The sequence below is a fragment of the Silene latifolia genome, chromosome 3 (genome assembly GCF_048544455.1).
Source record: "Silene latifolia isolate original U9 population chromosome 3, ASM4854445v1, whole genome shotgun sequence".
NCBI classification, from domain to species: domain Eukaryota; kingdom Viridiplantae; phylum Streptophyta; class Magnoliopsida; order Caryophyllales; family Caryophyllaceae; genus Silene; species Silene latifolia.
This window is the reverse complement of record NC_133528.1, coordinates 107,884,042-107,902,393: the sequence shown is the minus strand read 5'-3', so window position 1 is coordinate 107,902,393 and position 18,352 is coordinate 107,884,042.

Below are 18,352 nucleotides of genomic sequence, written 5' to 3'. Positions count from 1 at the left end.
AACTGTCTAGCCTATTCACAACATCGTTACTTTACTACCATGGCTCCCCTGATCCTAACATAAAAAGATTTAGCTATGAGTGCTATCAGATTAAACAACAACAACAACAACAACAACAACAACAACAACAACAACAACAACAACAACAACAACAACAACAACAACAACAACAACTACAACAACAACAACAACAACAACAATCAATATGCTAAGAGACATGATAAAGAGATAATCAAGCTGAATTGTATACTAGCAATAATTAAGAAACAGTGAAATAGGAAGAACAATAATTAAAAGCAAACAAAAATTAGATTAAGATTAAGAGAGAGAGATTACAAAAGAGCGAATCCGGCAATAAGAACAAAGTAGCAGCGGAGATTAAGAGTAGAGTTTCAGATCTAAAGTGTAATTAAGAGAGTAAAAAGTAGTATCAAAAGTGTGTTTATAACCTAATGACGACTTCCCTTATATAGGGAAGTGTTTTATTGACGTAAATAAACCTAACACGGATTAATTAACCAATGTAAAATAGCTAGTCACTCGATCGAGCCTTTTCAAACTACTCGATCGAGTGAATCTTCAGAAAAACCGTTCGATCGAGCAAAAGCAGCTCTCGATCGAACACTTCCAAATTAGCTCATTTCGATCGAGTTCAAGAACCACTCGATCGACCACCTGCAGCTGCCAAACCACTAGATCGACCTCTAAAAGCTCTCGATCGAGTAGATATCCACTGAAAACAGCCTTGACACTCGTTGGTTAGCTTCCTAGGACCTTCCTTCACGCTTCCCGAGGTACGACATCAGCTCTAAATCTCCGTCTCCTTAAAATGCATGCTAAGTGAGACGAATAAGGTGCGATTCCACTACCTTTAGGTCCATTTCTACAATTAAGACAAAACAAACCAAAGTAGCCAATTCGGAGCATTTTGCAATACAAAGCCATTTTATTTTTTATTTTCTCCACTTAAACACCCTCAAAACCTCCACAGCCAGATTACACATCTCACATTCACTTAAACACAAATAAAAAAAATAGAGAGAGGAGTAGAAGGAAAAGTTAGAAGGAGAAGGGGGATCTTTGCCACATGAAGTTCTACACTAAGTAAGACCTCATAAACCCTTCAAATCTATTTGTGTCACCTTTTAGAATTAATTTACATGTCACTTAAGATCTAAACTTGAACATATGAGTCTTCATCCATGCATGCAAAGGATTAAAGCTAGTAAAAACCATTAAATTGTTAAAAACATAGGATGCATGTGGTAGATCTGTCATCACAGGTTAAACTTGATATTTCCAGGTGAAACAAATATATAACGTTCCTTTTTTATCTTTAGTATGCTCACCAAATTTCGTAGGTTTTGCATGCACCGTTTTTAAATGAAAAATAGAACATCACAGCATGTTTTATGACTATCCGAAACACTAGATCTCACAAAAAGAGTACTAAAACCATATCTATTAACTGAACTAGTGTGTCATCTTTTAGTATAATTAACTCCTATAAATATGGATGACAATAGGATTTTGAATCAACCTATTTTGACTTGTTAAGAAGTATTTATGATGTTAAACTTTTCATGACTCAGTTTTTTACCACTGTTAGAAAAATGCGATTTGAGATATGATAGACCCATTTTTGAGACATGACCCAAGGTACATTGAATGAAGTATACTCATATAAAAATCTAACAAAATTGACCCCGCATGAAAATATTGACTTTTGAATTTATTATTAGTTTTAAAAGTCTCTATTGTAATCTGTAAAAAAACGTGATAAATGAGTGTGATAGTTTTACTTGTAAAAACTTGTCATCCTCATAAAAGTCTTATGAAAGTATACTTATAAAATATTTTAGCATCCCATCTTTTAGCATATTAAATTATGAAGAGAGTATAACATTTTAGGCTTTTGAATCGACGAGTTTTGATTTATTAAGAGTATTTTTCACCTAATAACTTATTAAGACTCACATTTGGACAGATTTTGTTAAGCTGTGATTTTAGACCCTTTAGAGATATTTTTAGACATAGTCCACGAGTAATTAAAGTTAGAATATTTCATAAGAAAATCAACCCCACTGACTTTGCCTTAAAATGATAAGAAATGAAGGAGATATGGCAGTTTGAAGTCACTGCTGCCTGGCTATAAAACCTTAGAGACTAGATAAGCTAGTATAACATGTGTAATCATATTTTATATGTGATAAATGACTAAACCAAATGATACTAAGTTGATAACATATTCATATTCATTCTGGACATGTGTAGAAACCACCTTTGAAGAATATAGATCGGGCTAGGATAGTTAAAAGATTTTATTAGCATAGTAGAGACCGAGTAAAATGCGTCGTATAAAATGCAATAGTTAAGGACTGACTTGGATGCATTAGTAATTGTTATTCTATATACATTGTAGACTCGAGATTTGTAGAGGAAGCTATTTAGAAAACACCCAAACAACCTCGTGAGTAAGGGAAACACCAATCCGTACATACTCTTGAATTGTTCAATTATTGCTACCTTGTTTACTGAAAACCTTTGTTACGGTAGAACTATTTTACTGTTGGTTGAGTTGTTTATATTATAATGTTTATTATTAATGTTATTGGTTTTGTTTTGAAATGGAAAGTTTTATAACTTCAGATGATCTTATTTGAAACCAAAACCGCTTTGCCTTTCTGCCAAGTTTATATGAGTTATTGAATTTCAAGGAAATGGTTTGATTATTTGGAATTGGAGTTTTCCATTTTTCTATAACGGTTTTGGTAGAGGGGTAGGTTGTTCCTAACAAGGGACCTCCTATATAGAGCTTTTGGTGGGGGTCAGTTGATCGAGACCCCGTCCTCTTATCTTCCTCTTTGGGGTTGGCCCTTAGAGGGGTGTGAACACTCGGGATTATAGGACAGTTTAATACATGATTTGGTGAACCTCGTCTTATCCGGACTAAGGCGAGTAGATCCTTTTCATACGGCCTCTATCCAAGTATATATATACCGATGTTAGAAACTGATGAAAAGAAAGGTTTTCTTATGAGTTGGAATCATCTTGAAAGATTATGGACTTAAATCATTTGGAACCCCTATGTTTATTCTTAACCATTGGGAATTACTTATTCTCCATCAATTATCATTGGAATTACTTATAACTTATTAATATTTTGAAATACTTATATTTATACTTTTTTTTAAAATGTATTTTAAGTTACAATTTTATAATTCATTTATTGTTTTATTTCGGATTGTTTATCTTACTCATTATTATTGTTAACCCTTTATTTATTTTGTCCTTGTTTGGACCTGCAGTGATCACGAATTCGTGTGAGCAAATCGTGTGACAAGTACTTGTGGAAAGTAGAGACGGGAATTCTTGGGAGAGCGCGTTCACGTGAAATATTTGGAGTTTTAGCTCTAAAACATTAAATATATTTTGGACTTTTAAATTTTTATTTGCTTCCGCTAAAACTCGTATTGTTGTAATCGGATTTATTTTGGTTTTATTTCAACTAGACATTTACCCTTTTATTATGTCATGGTACTATAACCACATTTGGTTACATTGTGACACACCCATGATCCTATTTTATACAAGGATACGATTTTTAAACTAAGAGGATTTTGGGGGTATTACAAAATGGTATCGGAGTGGGTTTTCTTCTTGGATAGGTGATTAGATCTTCATATCTCTTCACCGCCCCTGAATTGACTAACCTTGGTAAATATTTTCAAAAAGTTTTTCAAAAAACAAAACTGAATATCGTTTTCCTTAAAAAAATAAGAAGAAGAAGAATGACATGTGTGGGATGAGTGCTGGACTTATATAGGATGTATATTTGTATATTTGAGTTGTTATAATTGACTTGGATATTTTAACACTTTTAATTGAAAGGGTTAACGAATAGAATGTAATGAAGTATGTTAACATAATGTGAAATACAATTGACTCTACATATCTTTATGGTGTTATCGAATTGGAGTTAATTGTGATGGTAAATGAGACGTGTAACTTATTGAATTTATTGCGATTCTATACATGAGATTTTATTTTATAATGTGTATTGTTTTGTAACTATGATCATTACCAAGAATGTATTGAATGATATATTGGTTATATTTGGAGATTTATCAAAACATTATTATTATAGTTACTTGACGTTGTAGTTTCATTACTTGGGTTACCATTAAATATAATAGTTGTGTTATCGATGATACATGTTATAGCTAAATTTGAATTTTTTTCTAAATTTTGGGTATTATTAGGCGGTGTAAGTATAACTATGAATGAAGTATGCTAGTATTTGATTTGGAATTATAAATTATGCAAGAACTATCTCTGATTAGTGAACTCTATATTTTGGGGATATATAAACTAAGTTAAATTATAGTAGTTAAGTTTGTGTATTGTTTGAGGGACATTAGTTATTTGATCAAGGGAATATTGCATCATATTTAAGAACCTTAGTGTATGGAGAAGAAAAATCAAAGTTAAGAAAAGGTTTCACAAGGCAGAAAAGGAATATCGTGTTTTTTTATTAATATTAGCACGAAATTTACGGTGATAATAGTTTGATTACAATTGTTTGTTCAATTACATACCAAAGTTACCTTTAAGAGAAATTGAGAGCTTAGGGAAGTTTGTATGAATGAATTCACCTATTTGTGGTTGGCGATTTAGGAATCGCAAAAATAGTGAGTTGTAGAAATGGAAATTACCTTCGTAAAAGGCAGATGAATTGAGTATTGATTTCGTGAATATGGGAAACTAGAGACGTTTCAAAGATTTTGTCATATGCGTAAAAGTTAAGGAATAATGTAACTACTTAGTTAAGGTATTGATGAATTCATTAGTGTTATTATAGTAATAAGAAAAGTATTGGGATATATAAGTAGATAACATTTCTTGAAAAACTATTAAACAAATGATCTGATTTGACTTGGAGGATTATTAAGAAGTATTTGGCCAGTTAAAAAAAAGGAGGATTAGCTTTTATGCTACTATATTTGATGATGATAATGATGATGATGTTATGTGGAAGTCGGTGGTATAAATAGCATTAGTGGAAAATATTTATTGAAAGGTACAAAAGAAAGGAATTGAGGTAATAAGACTAAATGAATTAGTGTGATAGTTATGATATGAATATTATAGGTGATTAGGGTTTAAATTAGTGCAAAGATATAAAAATATAATTTTGTCACATTGACTCCGCTTAATGCATTGAGTGGTATGTTTGAATTTGATGATATGCGTAAATACGTTATCGGGATTTAAGTGGAGAATTTCAAAATGTAAGTGAGAAGACATACATTCATAAAAGAATTACACAGGTATGATATTGGTAATTTAGGTGGTGACATGACTTTAAGGAAATAGAAAGCTTAGACCAAACGATGGTGATTCTTACTTGTTGAGATTAGTTTGAGGTAATTAGTACAAAGTAGTCGATTTGGTATTGGTACATATGAGGGGAAAGAACTTTAATCCTTAGGATGAGTAAAGCATCGACATAGAGTGATGTAAAGGAATTTTATCGGGAATACATTAAGGAACTAGTTTACTTGTGGTAATAGCTACTTGAATTGACAAAGGAAGTTAAAAGAATCATCCGGAGGTTTGTATTGAAAGTTCCATAAACCAATTTATTAGATTATTCTAATAATAAAACTAATTTACTCATTAAACTATTGGTGGATCTAGTGCATGCATAACAAAATAAAGAGATTAAGAAGAAAATAATTTTCCTTACATTGTAGTAAGATCCGAAATTTGGCATAAGTAAGGTCTCCTACCTTCACTTGTTCTTGAGCTAAAAATACTGGATGATCCTCCAACCTCAAGTATAGAGATACTCCTTAAAAATTGCACCCAAGACTTTAACCCTTAAATCTAATTTATATATTAACTAGATAATAAATTAGATACCTTAAATAATATTTCTAATCTAATATTACTACTACTTTTAGTAGTATATTTGGTTATTAGAAAATATAAGAACAAGATTTTAGAGCTTCTAAAACTATTTTAGAGTGAGAAAGAATAATAATACACAAGACAATTTTGTGAAATTGGTTGAATGGAAAAATAAGAGCCAAGCCCTTATTTTGAAGGGAGTAGCCGGTTTTTGGAGGGTCAAGAGAAGGCCAATACATGGCCTTCACTTTCATATTGTTCTTCACAAGAAACTAAGTGTGTAAGGCTACTTAGTATTAGGTTATCATTGTGTTTTATTTAACAATTAAATAAAATACCCACTAACCCATAAACCTTCCATTTTTTCGGTCCATCTATTAAAATGGAGCCCATTTTATATTGTCAATTGTATTATTGTGTGATATGTGAGATAAAATGAGTCATATGTCATTTTAATGCATATTTAATTTATTAAATATCATTATTTATAAAAATAAATCACATACAATAAATCAACTAGTAATTCATAATTACATGTAAATAAAATGGGTCATGTTAATATAATCTACAACATTTTGTAATTATAATTAACCAATCATTCTTATTTTAATTGTTTTATCAACAATAATCAATTTTAGTAATAAAACATTTTAACTACTAAAACAAATCTTATTTAATCATATTACCATAAGATACGAATTCTCACTCACAAAATAAATTGTTAAATTTTAAGAAATTAATTAACTTGTATCGACATATAATTAATTAACTTATCTATTAAGGGAATTGTCCTATAGGTGTGACCTTAAGGGATCAACTGATCACCACTGTCAAACGACAGTAATGTCAAACTCTAATTAGCCAATCATTACCGATTAATATTGATCAGTTGACAATATTATTGAATCATCCCCTCCGTATTCTTATTATGAGATTTAATCATCTGATCGCACTATTGTTGAGGACACTTACTCCAACAATCTCCCACTTGTCCAAGATAAGTGTGCGTCAACAATTCTCTTGTCCTATTACATCATCTCCCACTCAATGCAAGGTGTCTTGTAGTTCGTACTTGCATTTGATCATATCTTGAGTGGTTTCCTCGATCTGGAGAGTAATTGTCTGACCGGAATTATCTACCGTGGATACCTTCCGAGCGTTGCCACGCATTTTCAGTTCACTACTCCTCGAGTGGCCTTGAGATTTTAAATAACCTTGATAAGGGGTGGACAATTCCTATCGCATTTCTCCCTTTGAATAGCCACAACTCATCATGACCCAAAAAATGCCCATTTGACCTCAGTTACGAAAGTCGAAGAGCATAAATCAAAGTCACTTAGAAACTGTGCCACCTTGGGCGAACAGTCTTTAGTCTAAGCATTGACTCAAAAAGAATACTATAGTAGCTCTCGCCATGACCAGGCTATGTAAAAATTGCCAGAACTCTATAAGCGGTCACTGTCCGACAGAGTGTCCCATACAGTCTGCCTATGTGATCTACTAGTCATCCCTTATGACTCTATGGCTTTTGAATTAGCCAACAAACGACTCACACTCTAGTTACTTGGAGACGTCACCTCATGTAAGTAATCAGGGGCCATTACTATGTTAATCCAGTTCAGTTTAATGGGGTTCAATATTGTCTCAACAACCCATTAGGATATAACAAAGTAATCGATGAGTTTAAAGAAACTCAAACAATAAATGCGATTATCATATATGAATAGTCAATACCATATTATCACTTCATATCTCATAATCTAAAGTGTATATTTTGTGGACACGAGGGGGCCCACGGGGGCGCTTGAGAAAACAAGCGTTTGTATTTGTGTAGTCGCCACCAATTTATTGTAGAAAATTGGAAACCGTTCGAATACTTCCCGTCATGTCAAGACACAAAGTAGTGACATGAACACTAAGAACTCGTTACTCTTAGCATTCTATGTCTAGAATGACTCTCGTGGATGCCAATGAACACGGATGTTCACAGAGATCTGGAGTAAGGGGTGAGGGTACGTATTAGGAAGCTCTTTTGATCGAACACCTAATCCCGCCCGCCTCAATAGCGGCCTCTACTAATGATTAGGGAAAATACTCTATACTTGATATGTTGTCGGTTATATGCATGCAATGCAACATCCATCGTTTTAATCCTAGCATGTGAGAATTAACTAAGTCAGTGAACACGTAATTTAACATACAATGGGTCGAAGTAGAGATTTAAGGTCGATTATATGTGAAAGCAAACAAGCGATAATAAAGATACAGTAAACAATATACAATAATTACAATGGTTCGATGATTTACGTCGAAAATACATTTAAAACGGATAATTTTAGAAAAGAAAAGGAAAATAATTAAGGTTAGAAAACGGACAGATTAATGGTGATATTACGGGTAATAGTCGATTAATACGTAAACTAATAAACTAGGTCAGAGCAAGAACGGAAGTTCAGAGACAGAATTCACCTCGGAACAGGCGCAGCAGAGCTGCGTCCCTTGGAAGAGGCGCAATGGTCAGTGCGTCTGTTCCTGATGTGAGTTATGGTTGTAAAGCCGGAACTGCATATCGTTAATGTTTATTGGTGAATTTAATGATCGATTATTGGTATTTGACTCGGATGAAAGTGATTTAACAGGTTATTTACATATGAGGGGGTCATAAAAGCAATAAAAAAACAAACTCAAATTAATCAGAACGAATTATAGACTAATTATGAGTGAATCAAAGATTAATAAGAGATTAATTACCACTAATTTAGGTCAAATTACTAAGACGGAAATGAATGAAAGCCGCGATAAACTGATGGAAATATACAAAAGTCGAATCCCAGAGATTTGATATGAATGAATCTAATCTCCAAAATCCGGGTTTGATTTTAAGGACGAAAACCCGCAAATATTGATTATAAGGGATTTAAGTCGGGATTTAAAGGTGATAATTATACATGTTATGATTATAATTATTATATACGAATGAAAAAGAAGAAAATAAGAAAGAAAAACGAAAGAAGACGAATTAACAGAAAGGCGAGGAAGAAGAAGAAAAGCAGGAACTGCGGCAGCCTCAGGAAGAGGCGCGGCAGATGCTGCGACTCTTCGAAGAGGCACATCAGTTGCTGCGTTTCTTCTCGGCGTCTGTTTTCTGTTAATCCGCAAAAAATAGGTTTGATAAAAGGGTTTTGTAAATCGGTTTTAAACATGCTTTCGACGTAAACCTCACATCAACTTATACAATAATAAAATACAATAATAAAACATGGGATTTACACCCTCAGACTTACATGTTTGACGAAACGAGATTCACTAAGTTAACGATTAGTGATTTCTCGACTCGAATGTACGATGAAAGTGCCCTCGTAAGAGGAATTAAATTAAATTGATTAAATTGATTGAGTGGAGTTGGTCAAATTGGTCGGTCATGCAAAATGAGGCTGGTACTCAGAAGGATCCGAGCTTACGTGGTCGAAAGTTCAAGCACGTAGACGCCAATAAACAATGAGCACGGTCTTAGAATGCAAAGGGAGAAGAGAAGGGCAGACACTCGCGTGAGAAATATGAGGAACGAAAGTCCCTATTTATACTAATCACACGGAGGAATTAGGGTTTCGGTAAAACTTTGGAACAAATCTCGAAAAGATCTTAAAATACACAGAAATGAGCTGGGGAAGAGGCGCAGCAGCCACTGCGGCTCTTGGAAGAGGCGCAGCAGGTGCTGCGTCCTTTCCCCAGGAGTTTCCTCCTGCGGAAGAAAGATTTTCCGCGTTTCTGTTATGGAATTGCGGTAGATCTCGACTTCCTTATTGTTTAAAATATAATTTCGGGATATATTTTGCCAAAATATTAAAAGATTAAAATATGGAATAGAATTATCTGGAATATTCCAGAACATTCCGACTCGGCATTTTAACCGGTTTATTAGAAAATGAAGATGGTTTTTGACCCGGACTCCAAATGTACTCTAATTACTGTCAAAAAGACCATAATGGCGCGTAGATGATGACCAAGGGGTAGACACAAGTATTTGAGCTATCACTTGACGATAAACTTACGAATTGTTATAAATCATTCCGTGTACCAAACATGCGGCCCAATCATCACCGGGTGGCTTGGGGAAGGTGCAGAAATGAGGTATCTACAGAGCCCCCACTTTGACTGAGGCTTGGACAAGGCGAAAGTCAAAGTATAGCCCTCAGGTCAATCGAAGATTACAACCTGACGACTATGGCGACGCGAGGCGGCTCAAGAGGTCTGAGCCAAGGACCTATCGTCGGGAACATTTTAGAGTCTGTCGACTATCTGGGAGGGTTGTTTAAAGTCTATTAGACTACTTAAGGAAGCTCGCCAGCCATAAGAAGAAACCATACCTGAGACTTTTTTCTCGAGATGCTTCCGGAGGTGCGTAGGAGCTAAGGGTAACTATGGTTTTGGGCGTATGAACTCGGAAAAAGGTGACTTCGAAAGAGTGTGATCCTATCGGTTAAGGCTAGGTGTGGGAACATGGGTAGTTTGGGAACCTAAAAGATAGTTGGTATGAGAACAAAGTATAGGATAATATTGAAGGCAGCAGGACGTCGGTAGAAACTGCTGGGGGAATCTGCTCGCGGCAGTTTCAAGCGAACTCCATATCTTGAGAAGTACAATCGGCTGTTATGAACTCTCGTTGGGAAATAGTCGAGGTGTGTCGAAACACCGTCGGAGAAAACCTGCTCGTTGTTGCAAGCGAAGTCTTGATAAAGTACTGCGACAATTCGCAGTCTGCTCGAAATACGGGTCCAGACGAAGAATAAATATCTAACGGACCAAATATACGATATATGGTGTTGGAGAAGAAGCGCACCAAAGATGGGCCGAAAATAATGAACTTGTAACGAATTTTTAAAAATCGAATTGGAGGGAAGATGAGGAAGAGGCGCAGAAAGAGCTGCGACTCTTGGAAGAGGCGGCGCAGCACCTGCTGCGTCTTTTCCTTGTTTCGTCCCTGTCTGAGTAAAAACTCGACAAAACTCATGTTTATTCATAATAACAAAACACAAAATCCTTTAAAACTCTCTCAAATTCCATCGACATTCCACCAAAACTTGATAAAAACCTTGCATTTATTATGACTAATCGAGGTATGTATCTTATTCTTACTTAAACATCCGCATTTTGCTTGATTTGAGTCGAAAAAATTCGGGTTTTCAACCCTAATATGTTGAAAATTTGGAGCTTTTCCCCCAAATGGATTTTCCTTGTGAAATTGACCTTAGAAATAGGTAATTGGTAGTGTAAGGAACATAACCATGTGTTGTTTTCGAATTTTCATTGAGTATTGAGCATTAGAGTAGAATTGAGACGGTTTCACAGCTGTTTCGTAAATTGCTTCGAAAATGGCCTTAGAATTGCCTATTTGTGTTGAAATTTGGTATTTGGAATCCTTGTGTGATGGGTTACCTTCCTCCCATCTCAGATTTTTGATTTGTGATGGCTTTTTCAGGACACTTTTCTAGGGCATAATCACCGTTATAGCGAAATGCTGCCGAAATTTCGACTCAAACCCATGACTAGGCTCGAACTTGGACTTGACTTGACCCATTTTACCACATGAGTGGTCCGTTTCGAAAGAAATGGCCAAATATGGCGGGAAAAAAGCCATTCTCGGAGCTTGAAAGGCTTGAAAACACCTTGATGAGGCTCGCCGTCGCTTGACGCGACCTAATTAACTCTAATTTTGCAGGTGACATGGCTTCTCTGTCAGGGAGGGCTCCCATGGACAGGGATACTGACTTCGGCCCTTCTCTTACTTTTGAGGAGATGTTAGAGGAGGCGTTTGCTAAGCAGGCTGTCGAGGAGGAGGCTACTGAGGAGGAGGCCCCGAGGCGGGCCAATGTCAGACGAGGCGGTCACCAGCTAAGGAGGGCACCCCAGTGGGCTGAGAAATGGGATGACCGACATCTCATTTGGGCAGCGGAGAGTCACCTGTCTTACAGGACGGTGAAGAGCATGGTAAATCTCAAACTCGTCATTCTTTCATCATCTTTCTTTACTTATTTATCTGCCGTTTCATTTCTCTTTCACTTCGAGCTAAAGATAGCTTTGTGTCGAATCGATATAGGAGGCTGGGAACATGAGGTCATTTTCTGGCTACACGACGATTATGGAGGCTTACTAGAAGCTGTCGGAGGAGGAGTAGGCCATCATCGAGCTTGGATCTTTTGGAGCTTTGGTGGGAGCATGGAGGGAGATCAAGGGAAGGAAGCTTCCGGCCAAACTTTGCCTGATTCGAGCCTTCCATGATCGGTACTGGGACACGACCTCGACCTTTCACATGCCTTTTGGCGAGGTCGGGGTCACGTTGGAGGACTACGACATAATTTCTGGTCTGCTGTGTGGAGTGGAGGCTGTGGTGTGGCCGTCAACGGCCAGGAGGGTGGACTCGGCCGAGGCCAGTAGGCTGATCGGCTGGAACCTAGCGGCGAGTGCTGCTACGGTTGACGAGTTAGTGCCGAGCTCCTACATCAGGGGTTACTTTGCGGGTAAGACCCCGACGGTGGTGACGATGGATGGGAGGGAGGTGGCTCCTCCTCCTTGTACGGAAGAGCAGAGGGCTCTTCTGTGGCTCTAGTGGTTCTTGTCTTCACTCTACCTTGGAGAAAAGGGGGAGAGGCTGTCGACGAAGCTTCTTCCCTTCCTTTCTGACCTGAGTGACCTTGGTCGTTGGGACTGGGTCACTCCTGGCTTTGCGATCCTCACTCGCTACATGGGGGCCATGGTTCATCCTGAGCTGCTGGAGAAGGGGACTTCTCCTGCTACTGTCGGTCTTGGACTTCTGTTGGAGCTATGACCCTTCATTTCGTACCATGAAAGATCATTTCTTCTTCTTATCGAATAGTGAAAGATCGTCATCGATTATCTTGTTTTGCAGGCGTGGGTGTACTCCTACTTTTCGGGCTTCGCGCCCAGGAGGACGGAGCCTGGGCTGAGAGCTTATCCCGTTGTGAGGGATTGGGTGATATGTCGTAGGAAGAGCCAGCGCTCTTATTACGATGTCTGTCGACAGGGCGTGAATGCCCTGAAGCTGAGTGACGCAAGTATTTTTTAATCACTTTTTCTTCATTTGTTTATTCATTACTTCTTTAGAAGCGATCATAAGATTGACCTCTTGTTTGTTTATCTTAGTGGGTGCCCAGGCCTTGGGTGGACTACCTTGACGCCCCTCCTTTCGTGGCTGAGGTCCTTCGACCTAGGAGCTCGAGTTGGTTGTTGTTGAGGAGGTCGATGGGTCCAGTGTGGTATCTGGGCGAGCGCTTGAATCGTCAGTGCTCTCGTGATGCTTTCACGGTTCCCATCGATCCTCCTCGGACGATGTTTAGGGAGCCTTCTGACGCTGAGAGGGAGGCTGACCTGGCAGACGTCGGTGGCGACGCTCTTCTTCTTTCTTGTGAGGAGTACTCTGCGTTCATTCGCCAGAGGCTGGTGTACTGGCTGGTCGTGGTAAGTGTTTCATTTTCCCTTTTTGAGTTGACCTGATAAAATGATGAATGATTATCCAATAAAGAATTCTTTTGAATTTTACGGGAGGTTGAGGAGGCTGGCGTCGAGCCCCCAGCGTACCCCGAGACCCTTGAGTACAATGACGCAACGGGGATGACGACGATCTCCGAGCTTCGCGGCTTTGGCGAGGTAGTGACAGATGCTGGCCTAGAGGAGTGGCAGCACCTGGTTAGGAGGATAAGCTCCCGATTCAGTTGGCTTTTGCTGTTGTATAAGAATACATTTGTCTATTTTATTGAAAACCTTTGTTTATTGAAATGCAGGTGGCGCTGTCTCGGCAGGTGGCATTGTGGAGGGTGGCCAACCGGCTACGGGCTACTGCCATTGAGGCACTTGATGGTGGTCGAGGACGACAGATATGAACCTTTCATTTACTTCATTTTGAATTTTGTAATTTTCTCGCATTTGAAATGATTGAAATGAGGCATTTCTTTGTCATTTGCAGAGCGAGCGCGACCTGGAGCATGAGCTAGTGTAGTGCCAGGAGGAGACGGCTCGCCTGCTAAGGGAGTGAGAGGTCCGAGACGCCGAGATTGCCGCTCTCGGGGCGAGGGTCACCGAGTGGAGCGACCGGGAGTAGTTTTGGGCTTGTTTTGGGCAAGAGCCCCTAGTTTGATGTGCATATAACATTTTGGTTGTATATATGACGGCATGAGTGCCTTTGCTGCTGGGTTGTATGTTCGTTCCTGCAGGTTAGCTTTGAACAGGTTTGGTAGATGACGGTTTACGCCATCATGCTGCCAAAATTTACATAGAAACGACACATAAAACACATATTGTACATATGGCTTAAACTAGCGCAAAACAAAGAAAAGACCAAAAAATGCAAAAACTTGCCCAGAAATGAGCGAAAAAATTTGCCGAAAAATGACCGGATGGTAGGGAGGGCTACCCCCTAGAAAAACGAAAAAAGAAATGTATAAGTTTGAAATGAAGTGTGAAACGGGAGTGAAATGATTCCCCCCAAAAAAATGAAATGGGTAAATGTGCTTATTTGACGAAAATGTCGATTTTGTCTCGAAAGACGTGCCAGGAAGATTAGGAAACATAAAATATGGTAATTTAACGGAATTACCAAAATAATAGCCTATTAGGAATAGGAAATTATAAGCAAGAGGAATTGGGAAAGATCCAACGCGGAAAAATCACATAAATCCTCTGAGGAAGAGGCGCAGCATGAGCTGCGATCCTTCGAAGAGGCGCAGCAGGTGCTGCGCCATTTCCCCAGTTTGCCAGTTCTGACGAATTTTAGGAAACAACTTTTAGTATAAATATAGACGTCGAGGGAGCTTTTATTCACATAATTCTTCCGTCCTTCTTCCATCTATTATATAAAACTCTCCTATTACATAGAAAAAATTTAAACTCATGGATGCCTTGGAAAACTGTCTCAAAGAATGGACGAACGAATTTACAAACATCGAGAAGCATGATATGGGTGCTTTCAATTTGGGGTCAATCTTGAGTCTGAAACTGGTGAAAGTTGTAAAACCATTCTTGGATGCTTGTCTCAAATATTGGGACCCTAATTTCAACATGTTTGCCTTCCCTGGAAGTGACATCTGTCCTTTTCCTGAGGAGATTGCTGCAATTGGAGGATGAGATCCAGAAAATATGCCTGGTATACCCTCTAGCTCTCAAGGATACAAAAACAAGTTTAGAGATTTGCTTGGACTGACTAAAGCTGAGGTTGACCATCTTGTAACCTCAAAAGGAGTCTGTATGCTCGATTTTATTGATTGATTTATAAACAGGGAAGACCCTTCGATCTCTTATATGGCGAGGCGTAGGGCATTCGGGTTTTGCCTACTGCATGGTTATGTCCTCCAATGGCATGTTGATAAGGAAATGAGAGGGGATCCTCGTTACTTGAGCTTGATTGAGCAAATGGAGCTGCGCAGGAGCCCATCTTGTTTGTGCCTAGGAGAGATCATTTTGGGGTTGGATAATAGGAAAGCCAACCGCGAGCTTCCTTATTTGGGAAGTCCTATCATTTTGCAGGTAAGAACGCAACCTTTTTTTTCTTCTTTTTTTTTTTCTGGTTTCGGTTTTTTTTTTCGTTTTTTTTTCCTTCTTTTTTTTTTATTTCTTTTGGTTTGGTTGGACATTAATTCCTGTCTTTGGTAGGTTTGGCTCATGGAGCGTCTGCGGTTGATCGAGCCCCCAGCTAATGTACCCGGATACCATGCTCGGTCGATTGCGATGAGGACCAGACTCTATATGGTGGACTTCACTCGGGTTTGCAACTATTGGGAGAACAAGCTGAAGAATGAAGGTGGTCCCTTGATCAGATGGGTTGTGCCATGGTGGCATCTCAAGTCAGTTACTGGAGTGTCTTCTTTAGATCCTACTCGATCGGTACGCATTCCTGGCTTGGAATTCAAGGTATTCATCTTCCCGAAGAGATTGATGAGGCATGTGGGCCTTAAACAGAAGATTCCTAAGCTTGATACCGTTCCTCAGTGTGGGAAATAATCTGTGTACTTCCCTTAAAATTAAGGATTATAACGAATTTATAATGATAAATGCTAGTCATAAAATAAATTACATAAACAAAAGGTAGATGAATAAGAAATAACCTTCGGTCCTAGTTAATAAGGCCTATGAACAATATCGCAATGATATTCTCCTATCAGTTGCACCCAAGATGATATGAGATATGCCCTTGTTCTTTTGCTAGAATCGATCAACCAAATTCACTGATTAATTTTAGGTTCTTGTGTTTTTCTTTGATGAGAGGAGGCTAGGTTAAAAGAGAATTAGGTTAGAAAAATTATGATCTACCTATTACCTTATAAAACCGTGTATTAGGTAAAATAGGGTAGATTTTTTTATTCCAAAATCTCGGCCCAATTTTCCGAAATTAAGAGGATTATTTCTCTTTTTTTTTCGGTTTTAGCAACAACCACAAATTAGGATAAAATCCTCTTATTTTTGGTTATTCTAAAATTATATATAATGCGTACATTTTATTAATTGTCATACATGTTGTCCCATTTTAATAAGTCCATACATAACTGATTGTAGTTGATTTATTAAGTCCGGCCTGACAACACATATTATAACAATCTCGTGTAAAATATACTTTAACTATAATTAAATATAACCGATTACATTTAATTACGAATTAACATATTAATTCGTCCAAGCTAACATTATATACATTAATTAAATATAACATATTATATTCAATTTTACGAATTGACAGTTAATTCGTCTTAGCTAATATTATTTAATCGGCATTAAATAATCGTCTCATCAACACATTGACTAACTGTTTAGTCATATAAGGCATCAATGTGATTACATTTCCATAATCACATCTCTCAAACACATCCTTTAGGTGTGACTTTTAGGGACCAGTTGATCACCGCAATCTGTATGATAATAACGTCAAACTTTCTAGCAAGCCAACCGTTATTAGGTAATCGTTAATCAACTGATAAAATACGAAGTATACCCTTGTGAACCTATAAGAGATTTATTAATATTATCACACTAATTTGTGGAGGACACAAGCTCCAACAAACTCCCACTTGTCCTCACAAGTGTATGTGCGATAACCGATTCTCATATCCTAAAATTTCTCCCACTCAATGTAAAACAATTTGCAAAATCTGTATTCATAAAGGTCGTATTTTACAAGTGATCTGTATTAAGAGTGGTTTCCCCGACTAGAAATTAACTTTACTGATAAACGAATCATCATTCGAGCATGGCCATGCATTTCAGTTACAACTCCTCGAGTGGCCCTGAGAAATAACTATACCTGATAAAGGTTGGATATTTTCCTCAACTCAATCCTGCAGATGTAAGCACAGTATGAAATGACCCGGAAAAAATCTACTTAGCCTCCGATTCACGGAGACCGTGAGAAAGAAACCAAAGTCACCCAAAAACTGCCTTAATCTCAAGAGACAGTCGATAGTCAAAAGAATCGACTCTAGGAACACAATGGATGTCCTATCCACGACCTGGCACCGAATGTTTTTAAACATTTAGGACTCCATTACGTTGTCACAAAAATTTGTCCTACGAGGTATCGTTATAATCTGGCATCTGTGATCGATCAGTCAACCGTTTGACTTATGGCTCGTTGAACCCACCATCAATCGACTGCACAATATAATAGCCAGAGTTATCAGCTCATTAAGACGATTACGGACCAAATAAAATATAATGTAATTCAGTTCACTTTGTGGTGTTCAATGTTGTCAGTACAATCCACATGAAAAACAAAATATTAAATTAAAACGATGAAGTTATAAATAGTATATGAAAATGAAAATGTATCAAATCCATAATCAACTACTACAACTCAGGAACACGTTTAATTCCCATGGAAATAACGTGCCCTTCATGCTTAACAAAATTCAACGGTTTAGTGAGAGGGTCTGCGATGTTATCATCCGAAGCTATCTTGTCAATCACTATTTCTTCTTGCTCCACGTAATCACGGATCAGGTGAGCTTTCCGATGTACATGCCTAGATTTGTTACTAGACTTTGGCTCCTTAGCCTGGAAGATGGCACCTCTATTGTCACAATAGATGGTGATCGGGTCATTCGAACTAGGAACTATCGTAAGTCCATGTAAGAATTGACGCATCCATATCGCTTCCTTAGCTGCTTCCGAAGCGGCATAGTACTCGAATTCAGTGGTTGAATCTGCTACAACACTCTGTTTGTAACTCTTCCAGCTGACCGCAGCACCATTAAGAGTGAAGACGAACCCGGACTGAGATTTTGAATCATCTCGATCCGTTTGGAAGCTAGCATCTGCGTAACCGATTGCGCATAGCTTAGTATCGCCTCTATAAGTCAATACCCTATCCTTAGTCCTCTGTAGGTACTTGAGTATGTTTTAAACAGCTATCCAGTGTGTTTCACCTGGATTCTTTTGG